Source organism: Pongo abelii, chromosome 15, assembly GCF_028885655.2.
Source record: "Pongo abelii isolate AG06213 chromosome 15, NHGRI_mPonAbe1-v2.0_pri, whole genome shotgun sequence".
NCBI lineage: Eukaryota > Metazoa > Chordata > Mammalia > Primates > Hominidae > Pongo > Pongo abelii.
Window position 1 is genome coordinate 51,772,214 of NC_072000.2, and position 21,210 is coordinate 51,793,423.

Sequence of the window (21,210 nt, forward strand, 5' to 3'; positions counted from 1 at the left end):
GACCAAAGTAGTGTTGAACAGCTTTTTCAATTGCAAAGGCATTCTCCTCTCTTCCACACTGTAGTTTTTGAAAGCAAGTCACTATTTGCTACAATCCACACTCAAGAGAGAGTGTCTTAGTCTATTTGGGCTACTATAACAAAATATCATGAACTGAGTGGCTTAAAAATAACAGAAATTTATTCCTAACAGTTCTGGAGTCTTGGAACTCTTAAGTTCAAGGTATTGACAGATTTAATGTCTGGTTAGGGTCCATTTTCTGTTTCATAGAGGGCGCCTTCTTGCTGTCTTCTTAGATGATAGAACGGGGTGAGGCAGCTATCTCACTGCAACCTCCACCTCCGGGTTCAAGCGATTCTTCTACCTCAACCTCCTGAGTAGCTGGGATTACAGGCACCTGCCACCACATCTGGCTAGTATTTTGTATTTTTAGTAGAGATGTGGCTTCACCATGTTAGGCAGGTTTGTCTCGAACTCCTGACCTCACATGATCCATCCACCTCAGCCTCCCAAAGTGCTGGGATTACAGGGTGAGTCACTGCGCCCAGCCTAGCGAAATTTCAAGTATACAATACAGTATTGTATTAACTCTAGTCTCCATGCTGTACACCAGATCCTCAGAACTTATTCATCTTATAACTGAAAGTTTGTGCACGTTCATCAACATGCCTCCATTTCCCCTAACCCCCAGGCCATTGTCCCTTAGCAACCAGTATTCTACTCTCTGTTTGCATGAGTTGGATTTTTATAAATTCCACATATAAGCGAGATTGCACAGTATTTATCTTTCTGTGTCTGGCTTTTTCACTTAGCATAATCCATCCAGATTTAATGATGTTGTTGCAAAAGACGGTATTTCTTCTTTTTTATGGCTGATTAGTATTCCATTGGGTATATGTACTACATTTTCTTTATTTATTCATCTGTTGATAGCATTCAAGTTGTTTTCATACCTTGGCTATTATAAATAATACTGCAATGAACAAGAGAGTGCAGATATTTCTTTGAGCTAATGATTTTATTTACTTCGAATATATACCCAGAAATGACAGTTCTATTTTTAATTTTTTGAGGATTCTGCAAACTGTTCTTTGTAGTGGTTGTACCAATTTACATTCCCATTAGCAGCGTACTAGGGTTCTCTTTCTCCACATCCTCACCAAGAGTTGTTATTTCTCGTCTTTTTGAGAGTAGCTGTAATCTAGGCTCATCTTGTGTATTCCCCGCTCATCTTTGGATTAGGCCATTTCTCCAAGGAATCTTGATTTATTTTATTGGAGAACAGTTTTAGAAACAAAGATCTGGTAGTTGAGTGGGTCAGTTTTACTGTAGTGTTGCTACTTTTAGGTCTTCAACTGATAGAACTAGAGAATATATATATGTGTACTAACTCATGTTTACACAAATATATATAATCATTTACCTACTTGTATATTTGTATCCGTATTAAGCTAGACATACGTTCATACAGCTGTTCCTAACTCGAATCCATTACCACGTGGTTCATTCTAGTTTCCCCTGTCCTTGCCTATCTGAAACTGCTCTCCCAATAGAAACAAACCTGCCTCACAGCATCCACCATGTATTTACGTATTCGTTCAACCCTACTCTACATATACAGCTTTTTCAGAATTGTTAACCCAGGCGGCTGTGAAAAACAACTAGAGTATAGCGTTTACGTACAGTTCCTTTTGTTTCTAGTCTTAGAGTTTCCAATCAAAGCACCGTTTTCCAAAATTACTTGTTAGCTAGTTTTCTGCCCACCCTTTTCAGTGAGGATTTTCCATAAATTTGTGATACAGCTAGAATCTTTTTGTCACAATATTCATTGCACACAATACATTCTTCTGGTTAATTCCTTTAATTTGCATAAACTAAGGTTTACTCATTTTGTTGTACATCTTTTTTTGTTGTTGTTGTTGTTGTTTTGTGATGGAGTCTTGCTCTGTCATCCAGGCTGAAGTGCAATGGCGCGGTCTTGGCTCACAGCAACCTCCACCTCCCATGTTCAAGCAATTCTCCTGCCTCAGCCTGCGAAGTAGCTGGGATTACAGGGGTCTGCCACCATGCCTGGCTAATTTTTGTATTTTTGGTAGATATGGGGTTTCACCATGTTGGCCACGCTGGTCTCGAACTGCTGATCCCGTGATCTGCCCACCTCGGTCTCCCAAAGTGCTGGGATTACAGGCGTGAGCCACTGCGCCCGGCCTTTTTGTGGTACATCTTTATGGGTTTCAACAAACGCATAGCATTTTATATCCACCACTACAGTATAATACGGATTAATTCCACTGAACTGAAACATCTTAGTGCCTCTCCTAGTCAAATACTCTCCCTTCCACAATCATTTGAATATCCTGATCTGTCTTTCAATCCAACAGTTTTCCCTTCTCCAAAATGTCATACGAATTGACTTCAACATGTAGACTTTCAGCCTGACTTCTTATGTATAGCAACATCCACTTAAAGTTCATCTAAGTAGCTCCATGAGTTAATAGCTTGTTTCTTTTTATTACTGAGTAATATTCCATTATATGGATGTACCACTGTTTGTTGATCCATTAATCTAACTAAAGGATATTATTTCAACATTGCTTGAAATTTTTGGTGATTATGAATAAAACTACTAAAAACATTCATCTGCATGTAGTTTTTAGACATATATTTTCAAATCAATTGCGTAAATATTCAGGAACATGCTTGCTACCTTGGATGATAAATCTTAAGTTATATTTAGTAAGATACTGCCAAACTACCTTGCAAAGTGCCTTTTTGTATCTCCACCAGTGATGAATGAGAGGTCCTGCTGCTCTGAATCCTTGCCAGGTTTGGGAATTGTCAGCGAAGAGTCTATTTAGATTTTTTGCCTTGTTATTAATTAAGTACAAGTTCTTTACCAGATATATTATTTGTAAATATTTTCTCCCAGTTTATGACTTGTCTTTTCATTCTTGCAACTGCATCCTTCACAGAGCAAAATATTTTAAAATTTTATTTAAAGTTTTATTTTTCATTATGTTCTTTCATGAGTTATACTGTTAATGCCATACTTTAAAACACATAGTCAAGCCCTAGGTAACGTAGATTGTTGTCCTATGTTTTCTTCTAGATGCAGAATTTCTTTTTCACTCCTTTTGCTGTAAGTTTTTATGTGTTTGACCCTATTTGTGTAAGTATATTTTTGGAATCTCTATTGTGTTCCAGTGATCAGTATTTCTTTTTGTTAATAGCAAACAGTTGTAATTACTGAAGCTTAATAACATGTTTTAAAATCAGGTAATAGGAGTCTTGAAACTTTTTCTTTTGAAAAATTGTTCTGATTATTTTAGTAGCTTTACCTTTCCACATAAATATTGAACCATCTTATGAACAGAACATCTACAAAAAGCTTGCTGAGATTTTTATTTATTTATATATTTTTGAGATAGAGTCTAGCTCTGTCACCCACGCTGGAGTGCAGTGGTGCGATCTCGGCTCACTGCAACCTCCGCCTCCCAGGTTCAAGTGATTCTCCTGCCTCAGCCTCCTGAGTAGCTGGGATTACAGGCACCCGCCACCATGCCCAGCTGATTTTTGTATTTTTAGTAGAGATGGGGTTTCACTGTGTTGACCAGACTGATCTGGAACTCCTGACCTCATGATCCGCCCACCTCAGCCTCTCATCTTGCTGGGATTTTTATTGAGATTCTGTCAAATTAATAGATGGAATTGGGAAAAATTAACATCTTAACATTATGGAATGTTCCAATTCTTTTCTTCTTTTCATTGCTAAATATAAAAAAATTTTTTAAACTTAAAAAATACTAATTATAATAGCATAAACATTGAAGAACATAGACATAAATATAGCAAAATATGTTAACATAAGTTTTAAAGAATAGAAATCAACAGAGTATGTTCTCTGACCATGTGGGAATTAAAATAGAAATCAATAACAGAAAGATAATTTTGACAAACACCAAATTTGTGAAAATTACTCAACATACTCTAAATTGCCATGAGTCAAAAAAAAAAAAGAAATCAATATTAGGAAATACTTAGAAATGAATATTAGTAACAACGTGAATTTTCAAAATGTGTGAGATGAAGCTAAAGTGTATACTACGAGGTAATTTAGTAACTATGTTTACAATAAAAAATACATGGAATTTATAATATACGTCTCAAATTTATAAAATTAGAAAAAAGAAGAAACTAAAGATAACAGTGGAAGTCATTAAAAATGAAAATGGACAAAAAGTAGAGAATGTCAACAAAGTAAAAAGGCAATACTTGAAAAGACTAGTAAAATTTGTAATCCTCTGGAAAGAGAGAAGCTACAAATTACCAAAATAAGAAATGAAATAATGGATGTCATTTCTCAGTATTACATTACTAAGAAAATGCAATAAATAACTCGGTGTGAATAAGTTTGACAACATGAATGGAGTAGAAGAAAATTGTTTTGAATTTTTTGAAAGATGTAATTGGCACAAGACATAGAAAATATCAATAGTATTATTTATATTAAAAAATAAAATTTTAATGATGGAATCTTCTTGCAAAGATACCTCTAGGACTGTTTTGCTTCACTAGTGGATTCTAGGCATTTAAGAAAATGATAATATACTAATTATAGTAGAAAATAGAAGAAAAAGAAGTATTTCAAACTTATTTTATTAGGCAAGTATGTCTTTGATTCCAAAACCAGACAAGGATACTCAAACAGAGAAGTATTATAGACAAATACCTCTCATGAATAAGAGGCAAATATTTCTTTTAAAAATATTAAAAATATTAGCAAATTGAATGCTACATATAAAACATATTACAAGTAAATATAGCTTATCCTAATAATATAAGATAATTTAAGATACAAAAATATACAAAAATTAGTGTAACACATTAATAGAAAAAGGAAAAAATATTATGTGATCCTTCCAGAATATTAAAAATATGACCAAATTTAATATCCACTGATGAAAAATATCAAACTAGAAACAGAAGGACATATCTTTAATGAATGAAGTAATTAAAAATTTCTGTAGCTAGTATGATACTAAATATGACATAGTGCATTTGCCCCCGAAGTTAAAAACATAGCAAATGATTTTTCTCTCACTTCTTCATTTAACATATGAGGAGATACTGGCTAGTATATATCATAAGTCAAGGAAAAGAAATAGATATAGAGCTTACAAAGACAAAAATAAACTGTCTTTCTCCTATGACCTATTTTGTGTACAGAAAACTCTAAAGAATCTACCAAATAATACATATTAGGACTAAAGTAAATATACCAGTGTTGCAGAACACAATGTTAATACCCAAAAGTTAATTCTATCTTTTAATACTATCAATTAAATGTTGGAAAATAAAATTAAGGAAATCTATAAAAATGTCTACTAGAGGCAGTAAGTGAATTCCACAAAAATTCAGGTCACTAAGTGCAATGGTCTGAATGTTTGCATTCCCCTCATATTCATATGTTGAATTTTAATCAACAGTGCGATGGTTTTAGGAGGTAGGGCCTTTGAGAAATAATTAGTGCATTACATCAGAGCCCTCATGAATGGCATTAGTGCTCTTATGAAAGAAAAACCTGAGAGCTGCCTTGTCCCTTCGGCCACGTAAGAACATGGCTAGAAGGTATCCTCTATGAGGCAGAAAATAGCCTTAAACAGACTTTGACTCTGCTGGCACCTTGATCATGGGGTGCCCAGCCACAAGAACTGTGAGAAATAAATCTCTTTTGTTTATAAGATATCCTGTTTATGGTGTTTTGTTATAACAGCACTAATGAATTAAGACACTAAGTTAATATCAAAAAATCACTTGAATTTCTATGCATTAGCAATGACCAATTAGAAAACAAAATTTTTAAAAGAACAATTTATACTAACATTTAAAAACATGAAATACTTTATGGTAAATTTAATGAAAAATATGTAAGACTTCCTCTCCTAAGACGTCTAGCTCATTGAGTAGACTCTAAGAGTATTTTAGGCATAGAAGAGAAGTGAACAAAGTCCTTTTTTAAGGTAAAAATGACACTGGAAAAGTGGAGAAAGGAGCAAATACAGTATTTTTGGAATTGCCAAGTAGTTCCTTCACCTCCATACCATGGTTCTTCAGGTTCCAGATATGAAGAGTCTTACCCCATGACACAGAGACCAAAATCAAACCGCCACTGCGTGTAAAGCTCAGATCTGTTACAACATCTTGGTGGCTGGAAAGATTCAAAAGCAGGAGCCCCATCTGCATCTCCCATATCTTGATCTGCCTAACATTGAGTCTCATAGCAAGAAACAGGCAACAGACGTCTGGCACTTGAGGGTGGTTGTGTGCCCAGAGCTTCCTGCTGGGTGGGAAATGAGTAATGAAATAAAGATATATAGCATGTGTATGGATTAAAGCACTTCATTTATGAATATTTTAATTTTCCCCAAATTGATATATAGATTTAATGCAATCTCAATATCCTAGCAAAAATTTACAAATAAATTAACTCACTGTTTAAAAATTTGTATAGAAAAACAACAAAATAATTCTGAGAAAAAGAACAGACTTAGAGAACTTACTCTAATTCACTTCAAGATTCATTATCAATAAAATATATAATAATCAGGATATTGTGATATTGGTGAAACAAAAGACCATGAATGGTATGGCGTAGAAGAAAAAGTTTTTAAAAATTCCAGATAAAATCCTCAAATGATTTTGACCCAGTAGCCAAAGCAAGTCAATTGGGAAACAAAAATTACTTACAACAAATAGTGTTTAAACAACTATATATATATATATATATACACACACACACACACACACATATATACACATTCATATATATATGAACCCTTGACTTCCATATCACATTTGAAAATTAATAGAATATGAATAATAGAACTAACATAAGAGCTAAAAGTAAAAGCCTTCTGTGGACAAAAATAGAATATCCTCATGACATTATTTGTGGAGACTCAAAAAGTATCACTGGACATTTTGCTATGTTAAATCAAATATCACATTATTTTGTAAAATAGAAGGAGGAAGAGAAACCCTGAGAGGCCCTTCTGTGATAATATATTCTAAAAGATGTAATTTCTCCAAAGACACACCAAAATACAGTTGTAAAGAAATGGTTTATAAATAAATATGAATCCATTTAATAAAAGAAAATATGAATACTGGTCTGAAAATGTATAATTACAATATATAAAAATATGCATTCAGATGCATTTTTTTAAAGAATGTAGTGATTTGTTTAATTAAAATTTGATTTCTGAAGTTACATATAAAAATTTTTATAAATGAACAGAATTCATTTCTAATGGAATTTGATAAACTGTTACATGACTAAAGTACTAGTAAAGAAAAAGAATGTTAAATTGAGGATTTATTATTAACATTAAGAAAATTAGGAATAAAAAGTATTTAAATTAAATGAGATGCAGATAATTATCAGGAAAATAGAGGATATTATTTAAATAATTTTATCTGGATATACAAAATTAAAAAGAAAATGACAATGTTTCTAAAGTTGTAACATTTTCAAATATTAAGTGGAGTCAAACACAATAAATTAAATAATCAAAAAGGAAGTTTAAAAAATTCCAGAATCTACTATGTAAAGGCTTTGACTTAGTGCACTATGAATGGCAAAGGGCATAAAATATATCACTGGTATCAAAAAGCTCAGATCCTAACTGAAAAGATAAAAGACACTTGTAAAAGAAAGGCTTTGTAAGCAGCACATGACCAGTACTCCATGATTTGTGTGCACAAGTGCTGCTGGAAATAATATCAATCTTTTTGAAGTATGGTATTTATTAGTTAGAAATAAATATAAATAGTAACATAAAGCTATGAGTTCACAGAATTATTTTTTCTTTCTCTTCCCTAAGTTTATGAGTAAAACTTACTATAGTAGCCATCTTGATTTGTTATCAGTCAAATGTAGGGCTGAGACTGCCAAACTGTAGACCTGAAACAAACCCAGGGAGCAGCATCTGTGTCCAAATACTTACTCTGAATCATGGCAATGAACTGTGTTCTTAGGATCCATTCCAACAAAGTAATCCAGGAAATCCGGTAGACAGAAAAGACAAAATTTGTCTCACTGCACAGAAATATTTTTCTTAGAGAAGACAATGGACATATACGCTTTGTTTATCATAGAAATAGCTGATATATTCTTATTATGAATTAATTTTATTCTTTTCAATTTGCAATAGACATGGAATACACCTTAGAATAGAAGACGGAAGAATGGTATTATAATGTTAACTCTTTTGTCGACAAGTTGTTGGAATTTCTGAAAGTCACTTAACCTCCATAAGACAGTTTATTTTCCTAAACAAATAGAAAGTAACAATCTCAGATTGTTATAACTAAAATTTAGATAAGATAAACAAATGAAAGCAAGCATATATTCAGAATACCCAGTATATCTGAAAATATTTCTTGACAAGAATTTTATTTGGGCAATTTTGTGATATTATGCATTATCATCTTGTTTGCTCTATCTGTAAAAGAAGCAATATTGTACTTGTTCCTGTTTCTCCTCAAAGATTTAGTAACATCAAAGTGGATTAATAACCTGAAGTATTTATATATATACAAAATTCAGTGATACATAATATAATGCTAAAAAAGAGCAAGTTGGTTTTTATCTTGGAACTTACTTTCTGCTGTAAATAGAGAGAAATCTGTGCCTTAGCAGTTTCTGTTCACCCATAATAAATATATATGCAATGCTCTTTTATTAAAATAATCTTCAATATATATTCTATCTCAATAATATCTATTAGTAAAAGCTATTGATATCGGTAATATACTAGTCGTTAAAAATTAACAATGCTGTATTTGGCACCAAATAATTAAGGAAGGATAATATTTTAATTTCTTCCATTTCTTACTCTACCAGATTAAAATTTTTGATTTTGTGGAGATAACGTCTTCAATCAAAAATAGTGTTTCTATTTATGATAATCTTAGTCCTTATGCAAATCAGTTTTGTGAGCTGATATTTGCTGAAGAGAGATACATTTCTATAAATCATATGAGGAATGTTGTTTAGGATCAACACTGTAATAAGGTTAGCTACATCATTAGCAGAATTATCTTTAAATATACACAATTTGCTTTTTTAAAAAAAAGGTGCAGCATGTATCTTTCATTTAATATAAAATCTCACACAAATATCCTAAGCAAACCTCACAATAATAGAATAAAAGCAGATAACAAACTTCATTTTGCTATGCAGGCCAGTAGTATCCATGTATGTAAAATCAGAGTTGAATATTTTTGGCTTAAAATACCCAGTCTCTGATTTTCATACAATACACTAAGCCACCATAAGTTAAAACCTGAATTTGCAAGTCCAATGACTCTATGATCCTGCCAGCAGTGAACAATGCTGATTAAGGACCATATGTCATTTAGTGATTATTTCATGACACAAAGATCATTTCAAATTGTTAATGCAACAAAAGAAGGATTTTCATAAAAATACAATTTTTAATACTATTTCATTTTCGAGACAAATGCCCATTTATTGTTTTTTATTCCCTCCAAAATCCCATGGAACAGGTCAATATGTAAATAAGTCATTAGCCAAAGGGAAGGGAAATAAATAAATCCCTGTACTCAACCCTAGTAAGATTTCAGATGAGCTCCTAGTAATAAGCATGTGAATATGATAGATACATTCCCTACTTCCTCCAGGAAATTTCTGTCTGACCTAGTTGCAATGCTACAGAGTTGAGTATGTTTTCTACATAAAAGTCTTGGAAAAATGTTAAGGGAAATTTGGGAAGCTTTGTGACTTCTAAATGTATTAAAAGAGAAGTGGAATAACTCAGGTTTACGTGAGTCAAACAAAATAAAACCTTGGTTTTATAAAACTGGAAAAAAAGAGTAAAACTTTTCTCAGTGGTTATATTAATATATCATAATTTCAATATAATGTGGACATATGTATGCATACATTTACATATATGCATGTATTGGTATTTTTTTCTTTTTCAGGACTCAAAAGCAACTGGAAAATAAAAAAAAAAAAATAGACTAAAAACAGAAAAATATATAGCTCCAGAGTACCCTGAAGCTAAGGCCACTTGCAATCAAGGCCCTTCTTAAAATGACAGCCAGCAGGTGAGCACTGTGAGACAGAGGGGCCAATGGAGTGCAGGCTGCTTGGGCCAGACAATGCACAAGTGATTGCAAATGTGTCAGAACTGTATTCCACTACAATCACCCAACACAGCTCAGGGTGGTGAGAGTTTCTGTTGACAAAATTGTATGACGTTCAGTTTCTCCAATATAGAACACATTTTCAGGAGAGGACGCACTGTCATCTAGAACCCACGTGCTTTTATAGTTAACAAAAAAAAAAAAAAAAAAAAGAAGGACAAAGAAGAAAATAGGATTTCTGTGACCCTTCCCTTTCAAAGACCCCATTTGAAATATGAGAAATGTTCTGTGGAAGTGAAATAAGACCATTTAGAATAATGCAGGAATTTAAGTAGCTTTGTAGGAAAAAAGAGAGCACGTTTCACTGAAAATTTAATGTCAAAAATGGAAATAGCATGCGAGGAAGACAAAAGTAAGTTGGACAGGTCCAGTTTGTTGTAAACCAGGTCTCTGAGGGGGAGCGAAAGTTAAGAGTAAGCTCAATGGCAAACAGTGAGAGAAATGCGTTAGGAAAAAAGGACAAACAATTAGAGACTAAATTCATTACTCGGGATTTCTACAGCTATCACTCATTTCTCCACCATCATTGCTGCTTGCCCCAACATTCATCCTTGAAGTCCGGGGTATTATTGCTTAGCTTGCTTGAGGTTTTCAATTCAGGCTGAAGGATGAAAGAGGATTTAGGTCAATTTATCTAGTCAGTGTATTAAAGTTGCATGCCAATGAAAACATTGAAAGATTTGTTACAAAATTATAAAACTACATTTTTTGAATCCTACTATGGACTAGACATAGTTATGAAGCTCAAAACCTTAATTATTAATTTTTATAAAAATATTTGATAGGCTGGGCGCAGTGGCTCACGCCTGTAATTCCAGCACTTTGGGAGGCCAAGGCAGGCGGATCACAAGGTCAAGAGAGCGAGACCATCCTGGCAAACATGGTGAAACCCCGTCTCTATTAAAAAAAAAAAAAAAATTAGCTCGGCTTGGTGACGCATGCTGGTAGTCCCAGCTACTCTGGAGGCTGAGGCAGGAGAATCACTTGAACCCGGGAGGCAGAGATTGCAGTGAGCCGAGATTGCGCCACTGCACTCCAGCCTAGCCACAGAACTAGACTCTGTCTCAACAAACAAACAAACAAATATTTGATAAAATTTAATATTAAATCATAAGTATGTTATAATCTGGTTAAAAGTATAGATAAGAATTATATAAAAATGAATATTAGAACAATTTTTTTCAAACTTTTAAAGAGAAGAAAACAGAAAAAAACAGGAGTAGAACAATGATTCTTCACAACATATAAAATATGAGTTATAGAATGATATCATTGGAGAAGAATCAAGGCAAGTTAATAATAGCTTTTACTTATTGAGCACTTAGTAAGCATATGATAATTACCAGTTGTTATCATATGCCAGATACTGTGCTAAGTATTTTCATAATGTATTACATTCCATCCAAATAACTAGTCTATGGGAACAGATTTGATATTCCTGTTTTCCAGACAAAGCGTAGTTGCAGATACTCGGTAACTAGTCCATACTCACAGGGTCAGTAAATGATAAGTATCTGAATTCTTACATCCCTGACTCCAACTTTTATTATTTTGTCTACTGAGCTATGTATATTTTTAATATCATAAGCTATCTCCAGACTCAGAGATAATATACAACTCTTAGGCTGTGGCTCCCTGAGAGCATGTTAATTACTGAGAAGCTCAACCTAAGACGTAAACTAAACCCCAAACTTGGCCCTAACCCTACTTCTGGAAATAGTAATGATCTCAATTATCCTGCTCCTCTATGAAGGTGTTGTGTTTTGAGAGGAGAGGCCAGGCATTTCTGCTGGTGAGGCTGGTGAAATAGTGCAGGCCTGAATATGCAGACTTCAAACCTTTCTCATTTTGGGAGTCTGAATGATAGGCAACAATCTCAGAATTGCAATGTGTCAGCACAACATTTAATGTTCTCTGAGGATGCATATTCAATGTGCATTATGATGGAGCTCTGCTTCACAGCCATTGAGAGACCATCCAGAAGAGCACATGGGTCAGAAAAGTGTACAGAGAGAAAGCACACCTTCACGTCCATTCTTATCCCGGAAGTGGCACGATTCACTTCTAGATTCATTGCCTACAATTAGTTTCATGGCTCTCTCTTTATATGGAAGCACATGACATATTTGGTAAATTTTATGTTTTTGCCACTAGGGGTAGCGAGAAGTACCTGAAAGGCTGTCGAAATCACTTTCTCTTCACTCTGTGCCAGGATTTATGTAGACAGAGAATGTGTTTGATGTTATGGGTTTTCTTGCAAAGTTTTTTAGTCTGTTTTGTATTAAAGTAAGTTCTCTCAAGAAAGAGTTGTTTCATGAGCAACATTAAAATTTATTTTTATGTATTTAAGAACCATAATTTTCTCATAGTTATCAGTTAGATTATACGTTAAAATTGTTTATTTTCATTGGCATGAATTTTGTAGATTCAGTTTTTTATTCTGATAATATAAATTTGACATTTAATTTTTTTATGTTAGTGTCAATATTGTGCTATAATACTTTAAATATATATTATGTAGAGTCGTATATTAAAATAATTTCAATAATCTAATTTATATTTTTAATTCTATTGACTTGACGGCATTCATTGTTATCTCATTCTTTTTTAATTTTTAACTTTTGTGGGTACATAGTAGGTGCATATATTTGTGGAGTACATGAGATATTTGGATACAGGCATGTAATGTGTAAATCATTACTCAGGATTTCTACAGCTACCTCTCATTTCACATTAGGGTAAATGGGGTATCTGCCACCTCAAGCATCTCCATGAGTAAAATTGTTTTAATTTTTAGATCCCACAAATAAGTGAGAACATGTGAAGTTTGTCTTTCTGTGCGTGGTTTATTTCATTTGACATGATGACCTCCAGTTCCATCTATGTTGCAAATGACAGGGTCTCATTTTTTTATGGCTGAAAAGTACTCTGTTCTGTATATGTACCACATTTTCTTTATCCATTCATCTGCTAATGAATATCTAGGTTGCTTTCAAACCTTGGCTATTGTGAATAGTGCTGCAATGAATGTGGGAGTGCAGATATCTCTTTGATATACTGATTTCGTTTCTTTTGGGTATATATCTAGCAGTGAGATTGCTGGATTATATGGCAGTTCTAATTATAGTTTTTTGAGGAACTTCCAAGATGTTCTACATAGTGATTGTACTAATTTACATTCTCTCCAACAGTGTACCAGAGTTCCCTTTTCTCCACCTCCCCGCCAGCATTTGTTATTGCTTTTCTTTTTGATAAAGGTCATTTTAATGGAGTGAGATAATATCCTATTGTTTTGATTTTCATTTCTCTGATGATCAGTGATGTTGAGCACCTTTTCATATATCTGTCATTTGTATGCCTTCTTTTGAAAAATGTCTACTCAGACTTTTGCCCATTTTAAATTGGATTATTAGATTTTTTTCTATAGAGCTGTTTGAGCTCTTTATATATTCTAGTTATTAATCTCTTGACAGATGGGTAGTTTGCAAATATTTTCTGTCATTCTGTAGGTTGTTTCTTCACTTTGTTGATTGTTTCCTTTGCTGTGTAGAAGCTTTTTAACTTGATGTCATCCCATTTGTCCCTTTTTACTTTGGTTGTCTGTGCTGGTGAAGTATTACTCAAGAAATTCCAGCCCCATTCAATGATTTGGAGAGATTCCCCGATGTTTTCTTTTAATAGTTTCATAGGGTGAGGTCCTAGATGTAAGTATTTAACCCATTTTGATTTGATTTTTGTTCAAGGTGAGTTAGGAGTCAAGTTTTATTCTGCTATAATATCAAGTTATCCCAGCACCATTTATTGAAGAGACTATCCTTTCCCCAATATATGTTCTTGGTGTCTTTGTTGAGAATGAGTATCCTATAGATGGATGGATTTATTTCAGGGTTCTCTAATCTGTTCCATTCATCTATGTGTTTGTTTTTATGCTAGTACCATGCTGTTTTGATCACTATAGCTCTGCAGTGTAATTTGAAGTTAGATAATGTGATTTCTCCAGTTTTGCTCTTTTTGTTCAGGATAGCTTTGGCTATTCTGCTTTTTGTGGTTCCATATACATTTTAAGAATTATTTTTTCTATTTCTGTGAAGAATACCATAGATAACTTGATAGACATTGCATTGAAATTATAGGTTGCCTTGGGTAATATGGTCATTTTAACAATATTTATTCTTGCAATCCATGAACATGGAATATTTTTCAATTTTTGTGTCCTCTTCAATTTCTTGCATCAAGGTTTTATAGTTTTTATTGTAGATATCTTTAACTTCTTTGGTTAATTTCTAAGTATTTTGTTTGTAGCTATTGTAAATGGGATTCCTTTCTTGATTTATTTTTCCGATTGTTTGCTGTTGGTACATAGAAATGCTATTGATTTTGTGGATTGATGTTCTATCCTGCAAATTTACTGAGTTTGTTAATCAATTTCAATAGTGTTTTGGTGGGGTATTTAGTTTTGTATAAACATGAGGTCATAGCATCAGTAAAAAAGGATGATTTGACTTTTTCCTTTCCAATTTGAACTTTATTTATTTCGTCTTTCTGATTACTCCAGCTAGGACTTCCAGTACTACATTGAATAACAGTGGTGAAAGATGGCTTTCTTGTTGTATTCTAGATCATAAGGAAAAGCTTTCAGTTTTTTTCCCATTCAGTACAATACTAGCTGTGGGTCTCTTGTAGATGACTTTTCTTATGATGAGGTATGCTTTTTTAAACCCAGTTTATGGGGTTTAGATAGTAAAGGGATGTTGAATTTTATCAGATGCTTTATCAGCATCAATTGAAATGATTTTACAGTTTTTGTGTTTCATTCTGTAGATATAGTGTGTATCACATTGATTGATTTGCATATGTCAAATCGTTCTTGAATACCAGGGATAAATCCCACTTAAACACAATTAATGATCTTTTTATTCTGTTGTAGAACTCGGTTTTTTAGTATTTTCTTGAGGATTTTTGCATCAATATTCATCAGGAATATTGGCCTTTAGTTTCCTTTGTCTGTTGTATCTTTGTTTGCTTTTGTTATTTGGCTAAAACTTGCCTCATAGAGTAAGTTTTGAAGTGATTCCTCCTCTATGTTTTGGAATAGTTTGAGTAGGACTGCTATTAGTTCTTTAAATGTTTGGTAGAATTCAGCAGTGAAGGCATCATGTCTTGAGCTTTTTGTTGCTGGAATAATTTTTATTGCAGCTTCCTTCTCATTACTTGTTATTGGTCTGTTCAAGTGTTGGCTTTCTTCATAGTTTAATCTTGGTAGGTTGTATGTGTCTAAGAATTTATATATTTATTCTAGATGTTCCAATTTATTGGCATATAGTTGCTCATAGTAGACATTGATGATCCTTTAAAATTCTGTGGTATGGATTGTAATGTATACTTATTCAAATCTGATTTATTTATTTGTGTCTTTTCTCCTTTTCTCATAGTCTGACTAAAGGTATGTTCATTGTATTTATCTCTAAAAATAACCCACCTTTTTGTTTCATTGATCTTTTGTGTTGTTTTCATAATTTCAAATTTACTTATTTCTGCTCTGATCTTTTTTATTTCAATAGGTTTTTGGGGAACAGGTGGTGTTTGGTTTCATGGATAAGTTCTTTAGTGGTGATTTCTAAAATTCCAGTGCATCCATCACCCAAGCAGTGTACACTGTACCCAATGTATGGTCTTTTCTCCCTCACTCCTCTCCCACCCTTCCCTCTGAGTCCCCAAAGTCCATTGTATCATTCTTATGCCTTTGCATCTCATAGCTTAGCTCCCACTTATAAGTGAGAACATACAATGTTCAGTTTTCCATTCTGGAGTTACTTAACTTAGAATAATTGTCTCCAGCTCCACCCAGGTTCTTGTAAATGCCATTACTTCATTCCTTTTTATGGGTGAATAGCATTCCATGGTGTGTATGTATAGATATATATCACATTTTCTTCATCCATACATTGATTGATGGGCATTTGGGCTGGCTTCATATATTTGCAATTGCAAATTATGCTGCTATAAATGTGTGCAAATGTCTTTTTCATATGATGACTTATTTTCTTCTGGGTAGATACTCAGTAGTGGAATTTCAGGATCAAATGGTAGATCTACTTTTAGTTCCTTAAGGAATCTCCACAATGTTTTCCATAATGGTTGTACTACTTTACATTCCCACCAACAGTGTAAAAGTGTTCCCTTTTCACCACATCCACACCAACTTCTATTATTTTATGATTTTTTTATTATGGCCATTCTTGCAGAAGTAAGGTGGTATCACATTGTGGTTTTGATTTGCATTTTCCTGATCATTAGTGATGCTGAGCACTTTAAAGTGTTTGTTGGTCATTTATATATCTTCTTTTGAGAATTGCCTATTCATGTCCTTAGTCCACTTTTTGATGGGATTATTTGTTTTTTTCTTGCTGATTTGTTTGAGTTCCTTATAGATTCTGGATATTAGTCCTTTGTTGAACGCATAGTTTGTGAAGATTTTCTCCCACACTGTGGCTTGTCTGTTCACTCTGCTAATTATTTATTTTGTGGTGTAGAAGCTTTTTAGTTTAATTAAGTCCCATCTATTTATCTTTATTTTTGTTGCATTTGCTTTTGGGTTCTTGGTCATGAAGTCTCTGCCTAAGCCAATGTCTAGAGGAATTTTTCTGATGTTATCTTCTAGAATTTTTGTGGTATCAGGTCTTAGATTTAAATCTTTGATCCATATTGAGTTGATTTTAGTATAAGGAGAGAGGTGAGGATCCAGTTTTATTCTTCTCCATGTGGCTAGCCAATTATCCCTGTACCATTTGTTGAATAGGGTGTCCTTTTGTGTTTTTGTTTGCTTTGTTGAAGATCACTTGCCTGTAAGTATTTGGGTTTATTTCTGGGTTCTCTAGTCTGTTCCACTGGTCTATGTGCCTATTTTTATACCAGTACCATGCTATTTTGGTGTCTATGGCTTTATAATATAGTTTGAAGTCAGGTAATGTGATGCCTTGAGATTTGTCCTTCTTGCTTAGTCTTGCTTTGGCTATGCAGGCTCTTTTTTGGTTCTATATGAATTTTAGGATTGTTTTTTCTAGTTCTGTGAAGAATGATGATGGCAATTTGGAGAAAATTGCGCTAAATTTGTAGATTGCTTTTCGCATTTTTACAATATTGATTCTCCTCATCCATGAGCATGAAATGTGTTTCCATTTGCTTGTGTCATCTATGATTTATTTCAGCAGTGTTTTGTAGTTTTCCTTGTAAAAGTCATTCACCTTTTAAGGATATTCCTGTTAAGGATATTCCCAAGTATTTTATTTTTTTACTTATTTTATATCATTTTTGCCGCTATTGTAAAAGTGCTCAGGTTCTTGATTTGATTCTTAGCTTGCTCACTGTTGGTGTGTAACAGTGCTACTGATCTGTGTAGATTGATTTTGTATCCTGAAACTTCACTGAATTCATTTACGAGATCTAGGAGCTTTTTTGATGAGTATTTGGGGTTTTCTAGGCATACACTCATATCATGGGTAAACAGCAACAGTTTGTCTTCTTATTGACCAATTTGAATGACCTTTCTTTTTTTCTCTTGTCTTATTGGTCTGGTTATTGCTTCCAGTACTATGTTGAAAAGAAGTGGTGACATTGGGCATGCTTGTCTTGTTTCAGTTCTCAGGGGGAATTCTTTCAACTTTTCCCCTTCAGTATAATGTTGGCTATGGGTTTTTCATAGATAGCTATTATTACCTTAAACTATGCCCCTTCTAGGTAGATTTTATTGAGGGTTTTAATCATAAAGTGATGCTGAATTTTGTCAAACGCTTTTTCTGCATTTATTGAGATAATCATGTGATTTTTATTTTAAATTCTGTTTATGTGGTATATCACATTTATTGACTTGCATATGTTAAACTATCCTTGCATTCGTAGCATGAAACCCACTTGATCGTGGTGGCGTATCTTTTGGATGTGATGTCGGACTCAGTTAGCTAGGATTTTGTTGAGGATTTTTGCATCTATATTCATCAGGGATATTGGTCTGTAGTTTCCTTTTTTTGTTGTGTCCTTTCCTGGTTTTGGTGTTAGGGTGGTACTGGCTTCATAGAATAATTTGGTTAAAATTCCCTCTCTCTCTATCTTATGGAATCTTATCTAATACGTTCAATAGGATTGGCACCAATTCTTCTTTGAATGTCTGATGTAATTCAGCTGTGAATCCATCTGGTCTTGGACATTTTTTCGTTGGAAATTATTTTATTACCACTTCAAACTCACTGCTTGCTATTGGTCTGTTCAGAGTTTCTATTTCTTCCTGATTTAATCTAGGAGGGTTGTGTATTTTCAGGAATTTATCCATCTCCTCTAGGTTTTTTAGTTTGTGCATATAAAGGGGTTCATAGTATCCTTGAATTATCTTTTGTATTTCTGTGGTATTGGTTGTAATATCTTTTATTTCATTTCTAATTGAGCTTACTTGAATCTTCTGTCTTCTTTTCTTGGTTAACCTCACTAATGGTTTATCAATTTTATCTATCTTTTTAAAGAATCAGCATTTTGCTTCATTTGTCTTTTGTATTTTTTGTTTGCATTTCATTTAGTCCTTCTCTGATCTCTGTTATTTCTTTTCTTCTGCTGGGTTTGTTCCTGTTTCTCTAGTTCCTTGAGATATGACCTCAATTGTCTATTTGTGCTCTTTCAGACTTTTATTTATTTATTTTTATTTATTATTATTATACTTTAGGTATATCTCCCAATGCTATCCCTTCCCCCTCCCCCCACCCCACAACAGTCCCCAGAGTGTGATGTTCCCCTTCCTGTGTCCATGTGTTCTCATTATTCAATTCCCACCTATGAGTGAGAATATGCGGTGTTTGGTTTTTTGTTCTTGTGATAGTTTACTGAGAATGATGATTTCCAATTTCATCCATGTCCCTACAAAGGACATGAACTCATCCTTTTTTATGGCTGCATAGTATTCCATGGTGTATATGTGCCACATTTTCTTAATCCAGTCTATCATTGTTGGACATTTGGGTTGGTTCCAAGTCTTTGCTATTGTGAATAATGCCGCAATAAACATACGTGTGCATGTGTCTTTATAGCAGCATGATTTATAGTCCTTTGGGTATATACCCAGTAATGGGATGGCTGGGTCAAATGGTATTTCTAGTTCTAGATCCCTGAAGAATCGCCACACTGACTTCCACAATGGTTGAACTAGTTTACAGTCCCACCAACAGTGTAAAAGTGTTCCTATTTCTCCACATCCTCTCCAGCACCTGTTGTTTCCTGACTTTTTAATGATTGCCATTCTGACTGGTGTGAGATGGTATCTCATTGTGGTTTTGATTTGCATTTCTCTGATGGCCAGTGATGGTGAGCATTTTTTCATGTGTTTTTTGGCTGCATAAATGTCTTCTTTTGAGAAGTGTCTGTTCATGTCCTTCGCCCACTTTTTGATGGGGTTGTTTGCAAAAGAAACTACCATCAGAGTGAACAGGCAACCTACAAAATGGGAGAAAATTTTCGCAACCTACTCATCTGACAAAGGGCTAATATCCAGAATCTACAATGAACTTAAACAAATTTACAAGAAAAAAACAAACAACCCCATCAAAAAGTGTTTCAGACTTTTTGATGTAAGCAATTAATGCTATGAACTTTCCTCTTAGCACCGCTTTTGCTGTATCCCAGAGTTTTTGATAGGTTATATTACTATTGTCATTCAGTTCAAAGATTTTTTAAATTTCCATCTTGATTTCATTATCGACCAACAATCTTTCAGGAGTGGATTATTTAACTTTATATATTGCATAATTTTGAGGATTCCATTTGGAATTGATTTACAATATTATTCCACTGCTGTCTGAGAAAATACTTAAGATAATTTTGATTTTCTTAAACTTATTGAGACTTGTTTTGTGGCCTATCATATGATCTATCTTGGAGAATGTTCCATGTGCTGATGAATATAATGTATGTTCTGCAGTTGTTAAGTAGAATGTTCTGTAAATGTCTGTTAACGTCCATTCTTTTCTAGGGTATAGTTTAAGTCCATTGTTTATTTGTTGACTTTCTGTCCTGATGATTGTCTAGTGCTGTCAATGGGGTATTGAAGTCCCCCACTATTATTGTGTTGCTGTCTATCTCATTTCTTATATCTAATATTGTTTTATAAATTTGGGAGCTCCAGTGTTAGAATATATATTTAGGATTGTGATATTTTCCTGTTGGACTAGTCCTTTTATCATTCACTATATAATATCCCTCTTTGTCTTTTTTAACTGTTGTTGCCTTAAAGTCTGTTTTATCTGATATAAGAATAGCTACTCCTACTCATTTTCGGTGTCCATTTGCATGGAATATCTTTTTCCGCCTTTTAACCTTCAGTTTATGTGGGTCCTTATGTGTTAAGTGAGTCTCTTGAAGCCAGCAGATACTTGGTTGGTGAATTCTTATCCAATCTGCCACTCTGTATCTTGTAAGTGGAGCATTTAACTCATTTACATTCAATGTTATTATTGAGATGTGAAGTACTATTGTATTCATCCTGCTAGTTGTTGTGGGAAGACCTCGTTTTTTTCTTCATTGTGTTATTGTTTTATAGGCCCTGTGAGATTTATGCTTTAAGGAGGTTCTATTCTGGTGTAGTTAGAGGTTTTGTTTCAAGATTTAGAGCTCCTTTTAGAAGTTCTTGTATTGCTGGCTTGGTAGTGGAAAATTCTCTCAGCATTTGTTTGTCTGAAAAGGACGTTATCTCTCCATGTATGAAGCATAGTTTTGCTGGATACAAAATTTTTGGCTGATAATTGTCTTGTTTAAGGAATCTAGATACAAAATTCTTAGCTGATAATTGTTTTGTTTAACGGGGCTAAAGACAGGACCCAGTTACTTCTAGCTTGCAGGGTTTCTGCTGAGAATACTGCTGTTAATCTGATAGATTTTCCTTTATAGGTTTCCTGATGCTTTTGCTTCACATCTCTTAAGATTCTTCATGTTGACTTTAGA